This window comes from Phymastichus coffea, unplaced genomic scaffold, assembly GCF_024137745.1.
Source record: "Phymastichus coffea isolate CEN01 unplaced genomic scaffold, Cenicafe_Pcof_1.1 PCOF00002, whole genome shotgun sequence".
In the NCBI taxonomy this organism is placed as follows: domain Eukaryota; kingdom Metazoa; phylum Arthropoda; class Insecta; order Hymenoptera; family Eulophidae; genus Phymastichus; species Phymastichus coffea.
Genome location: NW_026706813.1, coordinates 11,667,082 through 11,681,113, shown reverse-complemented (window position 1 = coordinate 11,681,113; position 14,032 = coordinate 11,667,082).

The following is a 14,032-nucleotide window of genomic DNA, read 5'->3' as shown; positions in this document are numbered from 1 at the left end:
AGGCATTGGCCCCAGAGAGCCGATGGCCAGCGACCTCCGTTGCCTCAAGCCCAATAACCCCGACCGTCTCGTCAACCTCGACCGTCTCAACAACCTCGACCGTTTCATCAACCGGCACGCCCGCTGAAATTGGCATGTTTACCTCTCGCGGCGTATCTTCCAAACGCGACGCGTCGCTTGAACAAACCGCGGCGTGGGCTTCCCCAATGGCTCGGGCTCGACGCGCGAGCTTTTCGCGAACGCGCCTACGGCAACGGTGCCTAGGCTTCTTTGCCTTCGGCTCCCCGACAGAGGATTCAGGGCTTGCCACCATGGGCACTGCCCTAGAAACTCCAGACTCCGGCTGTATCACCTCTGGTGTAGCTGGAACCTGACCGGCTCCCTAGGACGGTCCTGAATCCTTGCTCTTTCTATCAACCGCCCGCGCGCCTGCTCCGCTTCATAAGCATCGCGGCAGCGCGGACAGTTAAAGACCGAAACATCTAGTCGTCCACAATTCCGACAAACTGGACGGGTGAAGGGCGGATCCTCGCAAACTGACCGTTGGTGCGCCCTTATTCTGCAGTTAAAACAGCGGAAGAAGGGCAAATCAACCTCCGGATCCCAAGAAACCGGTGCCAGTCCTTTCAGGAACGTTCCCCTCGTCAATCGTTGACCCGATCCGTCCGCCCAAGTTCTCTGTTCAGAAACCGAGGCTGAACTCACCGCCTGAGGAGGCAGAACAGGCGACGACCGAGGAGGGATCGGCAGCTCGGGCGTGACCGGCCTCGCTCCTTGATCGGAAAACCTAGCCCTTGCCGCAACCCTCCAGTCTTCCACCAACGCCTCCTCGGCAGGAGCGCTTGTCCCAACTCCCGAGGCCCCAAACGTAGCATGCCCCGGCGATGCCGTCGATGAAGGGCTGCTCGCTGCTTCCATAGCGGCCACCCTTGCAACTTTAGGCAACGACGCGACCTGCCCGGAGGATGGCCTGTCGAAGTTACACGCGGAGAGATTGAAACGCATGGTGCACTTCCTTCTACCCGCGTTTTGACGGGCCACAGCCTCCTCTCTTCGTTCGTCTTCGACATAATCCGCCGGCGGATAACGCGCTGGACCACCCCTACGGACGAACTGATAAGCCGGGTCCGACCTCTGCTGCTCGAGCGGCTTAAACGGGAGAGGAGCATGAATGTGCGGCTGGGGAGCCACGCGGGGCGGCTCCTCAGCCTGCATCGACTCCTCTTCCGAATCACTAGAGCTGATCGTCATCTGCAGAATGCCGTTAGTAGCTGACTGCAGAGGGCAAGGGGTTCCTCCCCGCCGTATCGTTGGCCGAAACCTACGTCCTCGGATCGCAGCCCTACCAGTGGAACATCTTACCATGGCAAAGCGCGGGCTCGGCGAGGTATCGCCAGAGCCGCTGGCCTCCGCCAGTGGGAAGACAATCCCTCGAGCTGCCTCCAAAACTCGCGACCGGTCCGCCGCCTCACGAATACATAACTTCGTGAGACAAAAAGCTGCACTTCGGCGGACAGCCTCGTTCCAAGTGCGTATAGGTGCCGCTAAACGAATGATTGATCCCGTTTCCCTTTTCCCGGCTAGCAAACGAACTTCACGCCGGTCACCCCAAAAAGATATCGGCGGCGCAGGTAAGGGTGGCGGTAAAGGTGGGCCCTTCGCCTGGCCACCCTCATCATCAGCCACCGATTCTCTGATAACCTGCGCGATACCAGAGTCAGTCGCGACGCCTGAAAGAAGTTCGGCCGAAGCAACCTCGGTTACGCGGCCCGACTCTCTGGCCTGCTCAGCCATCATCACCTGGCGTCGTAGAACCTCTGGAACCTTAAAGAAAAACGACAACACACATACGTTATTACACCTATATTAGTTGAAAGATTACGCGTTTACTTTCCGTGGCGGTATGTAACGCTTAATCTTCGAAACACGTACTCTAGTGGTGCGATGTTTGCTATTCGTGGCCAATTCATAAATCTCGGGCGAGATTACCAGAACGATTTTAAACGGACCGTCATATTTCGGATCAAGTTTCGCGTTCTTGCCGGCCGCTGCATTCGAAAGCGTATGCACTTCGCGCCAAACCAAATCGCCCACTTGGAAAAGAGCTCGTCGCCTACCTTTATCGTAGTACTTCTTTTGCTTTTCCTGTGCTTCGTCAATATGCTTGGCTAGTAAGTCGCGCAACGCATTCAAACGTAATAGCCTATCTTCCCATGCCTTTGTATCCAACTTAACTATCGGCCCTTTAACTTCAGTTTCACGCCTTAAACTCTTTACCGGATGCGGATCCCTACCATAATTCAAAAATGCCGGCGATACTTTTGTAGACACCTGGGTCGCAGTATTTATAGCATGACAGAATTCATGCAAATGCTTATCCCAGCTTCTGTGGTCGGCATCTACAAACATCGCAATCATTGTCTTCAACGTCCTGTTAACGCGTTCAACCGGATCACTCTGCTGGTGATAAGCGGGGCAAAGCAAGTGCTCAATGCCGTATTCCCGCAGTCTTTCCTGAAATACCTTGCCTTTATACGCCTTCGCGTTATCACTAACAATATATTCTGGCGTCTCCCATCGAAACAGAATTAACTCTTCTAGCGCAACAGCGAGAGCAGGACCATCTGCCGACCGTAGCGGTTTCAATTCGACCCACTTCGTAAATAAGTCCTGAAATACTACCATATATTTATATCGGTTCTTGCTACGGGGCAGCTCTACCACATCAATCGCTACTACTGCCCACGGCCTTTCCACAACACGTTTTCCCATGAAACCTAAAGGCGCTTGCTGCACTACCTTATACCGTAGACATTGAGCGCACTCATCTACAAACATCTTCACATCATACCAAATTCCCGGCCAGTAATACTCACGAGCTACTCGATCGTAAGTTTTCTCCCGGCCTAGGTGTCCGGAAAACGCTTCACAATGCGCGTCCCTCAATACCCTTTCTCTAAACTCGAGCGGCACTACCATGCGCCAACATTTCTCGCGATTAGTCACTGGGTCAAGCAAGTGATTGCGCATGAAACGATACAGAACGTTATTTTCTACTCTCCAATTTTCGAATTTTTTTGGTCTCTGGAGAACGTCTTTAACACGTTGCAAATACCAAACATCCTGTACTTCATCAAATGCGCAAATCTCCAGCCCGTCCTCAAACTCTCGCGAAAGTGCGTCCGGCACATGATGCAGCGCTCCCTTTCGATGCACGATTTCACAATCTAACTGCTGAAATTCGAGTACCCACCTCTCTAAACGCCCTGTCAATTCTCGTTTGTTCAATATCCTCGTGAGCGCGCTATGATCCGTGACGATGACAAAATGCGAACCTTCAATATAAGGTCTAAACTTTTTTACCGCAAAAAGTACTGCCAAAAATTCGATTTCGCTTATCGAGTAATTTCGCTCGTGCACGTTTAGCATCCGACTGGCGTAACAGATTGGATGTTCGCTATCGTCGAATATCTGAACCAAACAGGTGCCTAACGCGAAGGAAGAGCCGTCGCAGTGCAGATAGAAAGGGCGCGCAAAATCAGGGCGCGCAAGTACTGGCGCCTCTGTTAATGCGCGCTTCAACCTTTCAAATGCAATCTGCTGTTCGTCTTTCCATTCCCACGGTTGATCCTTACGAATGAGTTTAGTCAACGGGACTTTTACCTCACTCTCGTGTTCGATAAAACGCGCGTACCATCCTACTATGCCTAGGAAACGGCGCAATTGAGCTACATTATTAGATGCAGGATAATTTACTATCGGCTTTACCTTATCATCATCCGGACGCAAGCCCTCACAGTCTAACCTGTACCCTAAGTAGGTTACCTCAGTGTAAAAGAAATCAGACTTTTCTAAATTGATTTCTAGTCCTACACTTACCAATCGCTTCAAAACCTTTTCTAACCATAACATATGGCTCTCAAAATCTGCACTAACCACCAACAGATCATCAAGATACCAGAAAACATGCGGCTCATACTCTGGACCGAAAAGTGCATCCATAAGGCGCGTAAAAGTAGCCGGCGCTTTAACTAATCCAAACGGCATTCGCTCGAATTCCCATAATCCTGAACCTGGAACCGCAAACGCTGTATATTGTTTGCTATTTTCAGATAACGGAATTTTCCAAAACGCCGCTCGCAAATCTATTTTCGACAGGTAAACCGCTCCGCGCAACCTATCTAAAATAGCGTCAATGCTAAGCATCGGATACGCGTCTACTTTCGTCACCTTATTTACTGGTCTAAAATCGAGGCAAAACCTATAATCGCCGTCTTGTTTACATACGATCACCGGCGCGTTACACCATTGACTATTCGACGGCCTAATTATTCTCGCTTTCCATAGCCGCATGGTTTTTTCCTGCGTAAATGCTAATATTGGAGGCGACATTCGGCGCATCGGCGTCTTTATCGGGCGCGCATCGCCTACGTCGATAATGTGCTCGATAACCTTGGTGACCGCTGGTGATTCGCCAGGTTCCGGGACAATCCGGCGAACAAGTGCCATGATTGTCTCTTTCTGAGCCTTCTCGTATTTACTCAAACCCGCGCATTCGGCGTAAACGTCTACTTCTCTACTATCCTGCTCTGCTAACTGAAACCAATCGCCTTGGTCACCTGCCCGCCAAGCGCGATTACCGTAGTTGATATTAATATCCCATTTATTCCAAAAATCTGCACCTAAAATCAAGTCGTTCCTAAGTGTAGATACTACCGTCGCAATCAACCAATCAGTCCTGCCACCAATTTCCATACTTAGCTTTAAGTCCCCCCACGTTCACGGTTTCTCACCTGAGATACCCTGTACGAATATCGTAGGCGGCCTTAACCGGTCCTTAAACCGTAAGGTTAGGCAACGATCTGACCAGCAGCGACGACCGGTGCTTCCTGCAGCAGCACATCGCTCGAGGTTCTCGACGTTGCGAGGAGCAGTGGATAAAAGGTTAAGCCTTCTTTTCTTCTTTCTCTCTACACTCTCTCTCTCTGGTGATGCGACGACCGGTGCGCGTTGAATAAGATAGCTAGGCATTCACGTGCCGGCTATCTAAAGGTTTGCGCTTAAGTTTAATTTATAGTAGTGTAAGTCGCGACCGGCGAATTGTCCAGGCGCCCACGTGCCGGGCAATTCATCCGGTATTGGTTCGCGTAATTTTTAAGTAAGTTTGTAATAGGTTAAGTATGCGAATAGGTATTAGGACGAAATGCGAAATATTCATCTGTAATTATCTTAAGTAGTTTATTGTTCTATTTGTAGTTAGTTGGTCGATAATTTAGATTATGTTATGCGCGCGTATGTTTAGTGCGAATAATTATTAATAATAATGGGTTAAGTTTAATATGATTTCTGTCATTGTATAATTTATTTATGACCTATCCTCTCTTTTCTCCCTCAATTGCCTTGAGCGAAAGTGCCTCACTTACCCCGCAAAATAATTGGTGACAAGGAAGAGAGAGATTTTTGTCACAATTTTCAATTACTGGGATTACCTGGGATTCGTAGTGAGTAATCTTATATACCTGGGTTTTATGGTCAGACGATTAACAATTAAGCTTTTTATTAAATCATTTTCGAACCATTAGAATTGCACCGTAATGCTAATTCAAACTCGCCAGATTAGTATAGTTAATAATTAATTACGGTAAATAAATACGGTAAGTAATTACGAATAGACCAATCGTAATAAATTTTGAAGCTACCCCAAATTAAAAAAAATTATCGAAATTGATGCACTAGTTCGCAAGATAAGCTTTATTTTTGCGGAGCGCGTCTATTTGAACGTATTTTCAAGCGCGCGAGAGGCTTCCCACCATGGTCCCCGGCCGACGGTTTTTCTCATAGTTGAATTAAAACCTAATTATCATTGTTAAAGAGCCAAACTATATAAAGTCTCGTATCATAATAAAAAAATGTATTGTATTAACAATCGAACGTTAGTCCAATTTGTTAATTTTCATTTGTACAACAATAGCGATTTTTAAATAAAAACCTTAACTCGGCTCGTATTAATCGAAAATAAATATTTTTTTTTCTAAATATTAGTTTTCAACTCAGCTATATATTTCTAAGAAAGAATTTTCTATAATGCATAGGAAAGCCGCAAATCTAATTATTTATGCAGAAAAAAAGATTTTTTTTTACGCACTTTTTTTACGTTAAAAATAAGGTGTTGGAAATTAATTTTTTCGTTTACCCCTAATCATTTATCAAAATTATTTTGTCAAAGACTAACGTTCGTTTTGACAAAGAGATTGAGCTCTCTTGCAACTCGATATCTTCGGCAAAAAAAGTTACAGCCCCATACTTGGGTGTCTCTTAGTTAACTAATAAAGATAAGTCAGTAACTTATAAAACCATATAATCGTGTGACGAGTCATTTTTTTTTAATTACAAGAGCTTTCCTTTAAGAGAGATAAACATGAAAAAAAGTGGTTTTTATAATAAATATTTGATATAGTAGAAATGGCCATTTTCGGGGGTTTATCGGACTTTTTACGACAACTAACAAATGAAAATAATCCTGCGACGACTCAAATTGTAGCTTTTAGAATTGTCTACAACTTTTATCTTAAGCTTTTTCAGATAAAATACATACCGTGGTTTGCAAATAGAAATAATATGTTTTCGCCGACTTTGAGCCCTTATAAAAAAAAATCTGACCAAAATCTCGAGTTGCATTTTATGTAGAGTTTCTATTTGCGTTACTATTTACGTTGGCTGAATCAATCCTTTAATTTCTGCACGAAACAGGCCTTTTTTGTCTCTGTTGATTGGACTATAGGTATTAGAAGCTTCTGCATATGTAGTCAGTGATAAGTGATCAATATATTCATAGTCGGAATCATCACTTTCACCAGAACTACCCAAATCATCTGGATTGGTTACCAAAATATTATGGTCATCATATTTATCAGAATAACTTTCTTCAGACTCTGATCGAGATCTTACACTTCTGCGACGTTTCAGAGCCATTAAAATTTTAAAACTTGAAAAGCTAATGGAATGTGTAAAATATCAACACTAATACATAGTACACTAATAGTATAGCAGACAAAGAGTAAAAAAGCTAATGATTCTCCAAAATACAATCGATTTATGAACATTCAACAATTTTTAACTATAGAAATTCAATTTGAATTTAAATTTCAATACTATTTTGAAATTCAGATGAAAACATTACAAAAGACTTTTTTATATTCGGTTACTTGTAAATCAAAAATAAATTTTATAATCATCTAAAATTTAAAATATTATGACTCATCTGTATTGTGATGTATATGTGATTTTGAGATAGGCAAATTTAACTTTGTGATAAAATTTAAATTTTTTCAATTAAGAATACAATATAGTGTAAGGAGCGATTCCAAAAAGTGCATAATTCAAATTTTTTGAGGTTTTTTAATTATTTACTCAAAAACAATGTATTATGTGTAATACGGTACATTACAAGGCTTTGCTTAAGAGTTTTGCACTATTTGCAACACCTTATAAAAGCCATCCGTCCCTTGCCGCCCCGTAACCAGCCGGATAATTATAACCTACGCGCGCCCTAATCCGGACACTAATTTATATCCTTATCCGCCTACCCATACCCGAGAAAACGACGCAACAAATCGAAGAACGCAATCCGACGGATGATTGAAAAATTGAGCGCACGCATACATACACTCCCGACCATGTGTTGCCGGCTGGAAAGAAAAACACGGAAATTTGACTGAGAAGTGCAGCGGAAATGCATGTTAACACTGTATACAGATCCATTACACTCCCAAACACTGACACGATCACACTGGAGACGCTGGCACACCTGGGGCGACCAGAAAATCGTCGATGAAGCGGCAGCCGGCAATCATCTGTGTCAGGCTGCTGCGCACCATCGGCGACATCCTGAGCGCCACATACACAAATACTGCTGCCGATCACTGACAACATCCGGAGACACACACACACAACAAACACCTGGGTACACTAGGAGGAGGAAAGGGAGGAATATTAGGATGATCCGTTAGGCTATAAACATCCCTCTTCCAACAAAAATTATCAACAGCAACAGAAGGAGCACAGAAAAAAACAGAAGGACGGTGAGGTGCAAGACACCGTAAATGTTAGACAGGGGCTTTCGTTAGGCCAATCTAGGAGGAGGGGTTTTGGTCCTCCAGTCTCATGGACGCCTTATCAGGTAAAACAGAAAAATAAAGGTGTAATAGAAAATTGCGATAGAAATGTGGAAAGTATAAATAATTTATCTTTAATATAAGTTTAAAAGTTCATTGCTAGTGAAGTTAGAACACATTTTAATTCTCGCGATGTGAATAGTTTAACAGGAGGTGATCAAACAGGAGTATCAAATAGTAAAATAAATATTGAATTTTCCTAATCCCAAAATAATTCTAGTTCAAGTTCTAACATTTTCAGGAAGTTTTCATTAACAAAAAAAATGAGTTACGATACATTTAAAAGATATTTGTTTGAGGAGTTAAAAACTAGGAGATTGTATTGCGTGTTTGAAAATACAGATGAAATCGATAAAGAAATTTTAGAACAAGATGAAAATACAGTGAAAGATATAATGTTTAATCATATTAATTTATCTGATTGCGAAAATGATTTTATACGCTTAAATAATAAAAGACCTAAAAAAATATTAGAATATATTAAGGAGACAAAACTAGCAGAAAAAGGGCTTAAACGAGCACACAGCCTTAAGAAAACTGATGCGTCGATTTGATCCAAAAAAGGAAAGTGCTAGGGAGTATTGCGATAGATTTGAAAAAACTGTATGAGTCTTATAAAAAATTATTAAAATTTATTGAAAATTATATAAAATTTGGAGTATATCCCGAAGGTGTCAAGCGAAAGCTTTTTTATTATTCCGTAGAAAAGGCCATTCCAGGAGTAATGATAGCTGATTATATTACTAATAACGATTCTGATAACACACTTAATTATAATAAACTAAAAAAACTCGTATTAAACATGTGTCCTCAAAAGGAACATCCAACGCTTACAACTAAGCTGTACAAGTTCAAACGGAGAACAAATAAGTTATCAGTTATAAGTGTGGCAAAAACACTCACATGTCTAGGGAATGTGACAAACCTGAGAATGTCTGCTAAAAATGCGGAAGATCACATCATACATTCAAGGAATATACTCATGGAAATGCGCCAAAGCGCAAGTTCAATAACTTAGGTGTGTCGAGTAAAGGAGGTGCGAGTACGAGCGGTAAAAAGGCCAAGCCGAACACAGGCGGATATAATCAACATAAGTTTCGGCCTGAGGTAAATGAAAATCAGAGACCTGGTAAGTCTAAGAACCGTAAGAAATCTAAGTTTTCAAAGGGAGGTAGTCAGGTAAAATCGAAGGTAAAAGCAAATTTAGTAGAAAATCCATCTGATAATTTGAGTTCTGACTACGATAGCAGAAATGAATCTAGTGATTTACATAAGTTCATTGCAGATACGGGTGCAAAAGAACATTCAATACCTGACTGTTATTCAAATTATTAGATATTTCTGAAAAGGGTGTTATAAGTTGTACTAATAAAGATTCGAAAGCAAATTTAGAAATTAATGGTAAAGGTGTTGATTTAAAGTTGAAAAATGGAGAAACTTTGGAGTTAAAAAATGTAATTTATTCTAAAAATTTAGCAAAAAATCTATTCTTGCTACATAAATTTGCAGATTAACGTTTAAAAATATTCCATGATAATCGATGCATTAACACATATGATCCTGATACGTGAAAAACCATTCTCCCAGGTATCTATAGTAAACATCTTTAGGAATTAAAGGTGAATATAAATAACGGTGTATCTAATAACAGGAATCTACTTGATAGAAGGATAATAGTAAATTTGGCTACTCGGAGTGGCAAAGTGAATAAGGAGTCGGTGGTTGTTGTAAATGAAAAGAAAATTTCAAAAGAAAATAAAGAAAATAATAATAAATTACACAGCCACACAAAAAAAAAAAAGTGGCACAACCCACAGACCAGACCATGCAGACTTTATGTTTTTGGGGTCGCTGAGTCCGAATCCGGGGTCAGTTTTGCCCCACCACGTCACAGTCAAGGGCAAATGAAGGTCAAATTTGCAAAAATGGAGAAAATCAATTTTCTCCAGTCTATATATACGTTTTTGGGGTCGCTGAATTCAAATCTGGGGTTACTTTTGTCACACCACCTTGGTAGTGTAGTATTCATGAAAAACGAACAGAAAGTCATGCCATCTAATTTTTTCTACTATACCTTACGCGTTTCTCATCGATTGAACGGTGCAAAGGTTTTCTTTTACGTTTTTCTGCCGTTTTACAATCTCTCTTCAACATCCAACAGTAGTCAGCAAACATGCATGTATCCCATCTTCCTTGATAACGCTTTTCCATCACTTTCACATCTTGATGGAAACGTTCACCTTGTTCTTCACTATAATCACCACAGTTTTCAGGGAAACTATCCAACTGATTGTGTAGAAAATGTAATTTGTAATTCATGAGACAACCCATCACCCTAAAGCTCTCCACCATTTGAGATACAATTTCTTTGTAATTGGGGCTTCTACGATTACCCAAAAAGTTTGCGGTAACGTCCTTGAAGCTAAGCCATGCAGTTTGTTCGATGCTGGTCATGGAACTAATAAACTTATCATCAGCCATCATTTTTCTAATCTCTGGACCATCAAAGATACCTTCTTTTAATTTCGCATCCGATTTACTTGGAAATTTGCTTTCCAAGTACTTGAAGCTCTGAGCATCTTTATCTAAAGCCTTGACGAATTGTTTCATGATACCAAGTTTTATGTGCAATGGTGGAATGAGAACTTTTTTAGGGTCAACCAATGGGGTTGCTTTAACGTTGTGTTCTCCAACAGTTAGAGATTTTCTCTCAGGCCATTTATGATCAGTATAGTGCTTTGCTCGATCTCGACTATCCCATAAGCACAAGAAACATGGCGTCTTCGTAAAACCAGACTGCTGTCCTAACAATATTCCTGACACTTTCAAATCACCACAAATACGCCATTGATCCTTGTCATATTTAATTTTTTGCAGTATAATTTTGAGATTACCGTATGTTTCCTTCATTGTGGTGGAGTGAGCTATAGGAACTGAGGCATAATAGTTGCTATTGTGCAGTAATACAGCTTTCAAACTTCTGTTTGATGAATCTATGAACAATCTCCATTCTTCGTCTTTATACACATTAGGTTTAATTTCATTCATTAAACCTTTTACGTCTTTACAATATACTATTTTATCACCATCACGAATCATATCTTCAAAGTATGGTTCGAAACTTTTGCTTCTTCTGTAAAAAGATACTCTAGTAGAACTTGCCAACTGATTCATGCCTTTCAAAGCTGAAGCTAAATGTTCTGCTCCATCTTTAGGTAAGTTAAGCTCTCTAACTAGGTCGTTCAGTTTATCTTGAGACCATAACTTTACGCTTTTGTCTTTCTGGCCCGCTGGAAGGAAAATATCATCATCTTCATCATCATCATCAGTTTTTCCATCAATATCACTTTCATAGGATTCATCTTCCAAATCATCACCTACATCATTAGTAGCATTGCCATTATTGTCATCACTTATGTCGTCACAATCTTCGTCATTATGATCTCCATCATTCGTATCCGATTCAATGGATAACTTCTCAAGCACATAAAGCTCTTCATTGGTACTCGATTTTTCAACAGCTTTTATTACAGAAGTGACTTTAGCGTAATTCACTTTTGTTTTTGATTTACTATTCAATCCTGAAACTTCAGTATTGCAGAAGTAGCAATCTTCGCTTCCATCTGGTTGATACCATTCCATTGGGCTAATAAATATGACATCATCACGTTTTTTTGTCTTTTCCCATTTACAAAGCATTTTACGACATCGTTCGCAGATGCTACCTGGAGTCCACTCTTTTATAATATCATCCGTCTCTAATTGAAAACATGATTTGTGAATTTTTCTGAGGCGTTCATTAAAATCACGACGAAATTTTTTAGGAGTATATACTCCACAGACGAAACAAAAAAGATCACGATTTTTTTTGCAATTATGACGAGAAGTAGAAGGTAAATGTTCCATGATTGACAGTATAACCCCGCACGTTAGGGATCCTGGTCCGATCGCAGGTGAGTCCGCTGTCCCGGAGGTGATAACTCATATACCTCTCCGGGGCTAAGTATAAGAGCTTTCCGACTTTGACGAGGACAGTGTCAACTCGTCGTCAGATACACTACAGTTTCATCCTCACACCCTAACGCCCCCCTGCAAGGCAGTGCGCTTCCACTGGCATCGTTACCTCCACAAACTAATGAGCGGATCATCCCACACATCCCTATTTAGGGCAGTGTCACCGTCACAGTTTTTGTCGAGTCAGCAGGTTAAGGCAACTTTGAAGGAAAAATTCATATTTGAATTCTTCTCATTCATGTCACCATACATTTATACAATTAGCAAATACATGCTGGTTTTCTAAAAAGTTCTCTACTCATGATACAGAAAACTCTAATGCATTTAGGAAATTGTTGAACGTACGATTTCACAAATATGAAAGAAATAAATATGATTTTTAACTTTTTGGGGGGTAGCAGAAGCCCAAATTATGAAGTATCTGAAATTGTTGAGAACATAACGCCAAAGTAAGTGGCGGCAATGATGAGGATAGAAGTGATGACTCGGATGATAATTCAAGGTTGAATTCTACGAAAGTGATAACGATGGAGAAACTAAAGAAGACGATGATGACGATGACAATGTTTTCCTTCCGGCGGATCAAAAAAAAATAACATAAAGTTATGAACTCAAGGTAAACTGAACGACCTTGCTAGAGAGCCTAGTTTGAAAGATATGAATCAGTTGGCAAGTTCTACTAGAGTATCTTTTTACAGAAAAAGAAGCAAAAGTTTCGAACCATACTTTGAAGATATGAATCGTGATGGTGATAAAATAGTATATTGTAAAGACGTAAAAGGTTTAATGAATGAAATTAAACCTAATGTGTATAAAGACGAAGAATGGAGATAGTTCATAGATTCATCAAACAGAAGTTTGAAAGCTGTATTACTGCACAATATCAACTATTATGCCTCAGTTCCTATAGCGCACTCCACCACAATGAAGGAAACATACGGTAATCTCAAAATTATACTGCAAAAAATTAAATATGACAAGGATCAATGGCGTATTTGTGGTGATTTGAAAGTGTCAGGAATATTGTTAGGACAGCAGTCTGGTTTTACGAAGACGCCATGTTTCTTGTGCTTATGGGATAGTCGAGATCGAGCAAAGCACTATACTGATCATAAATGGCCTGAGAGAAAATCTCTAACTGTTGGAGAACACAACGTTAAAGCTACCCCATTGGTTGACCCTAAAAAAGTTCTCATTCCACCATTGCACATAAAACTTGGTATCATGAAACAATTCGTCAAGGCTTTAGATAAAGATGCTCAGAGCTTCAAGTACTTGGAAAGCAAATTTCCAAGTAAATCGGATGCGAAATTAAAAGAAGGTATCTTTGATGGTCCAGAGATTAGAAAAATGATGGCTGATGATAAGTTTATTAGTTCCATGACCAGCATCGAACAAACTGCATGGCTTAGCTTCAAGGACGTTACCGCAAACTTTTTGGGTAATCGTAGAAGCCCCAATTACAAAGAAATTGTATCTCAAATGGTGGAGAGCTTTAGGGTGATGGGTTGTCTCATGAATTACAAATTACATTTTCTACACAATCAGTTGGATAGTTTCCCTGAAAACTGTGGTGATTATAGTGAAGAACAAGGTGAACGTTTCCATCAAGATGTGAAAGTGATGGAAAAGCGTTATCAAGGAAGATGGGATACATGCATGTTTGCTGACTACTGTTGGATGTTGAAGAGAGATTGTAAAACGGCAGAAAAACGTAAAAGAAAACCTTTGCACCGTTCAATCGATGAGAAACGCGTAAGGTATAGTAGAAAAAATTAGATGGCATGACTTTCTGTTCGTTTTTCATGAATACTACACTACCAAGGTGGTGTGACAAAAGTAAC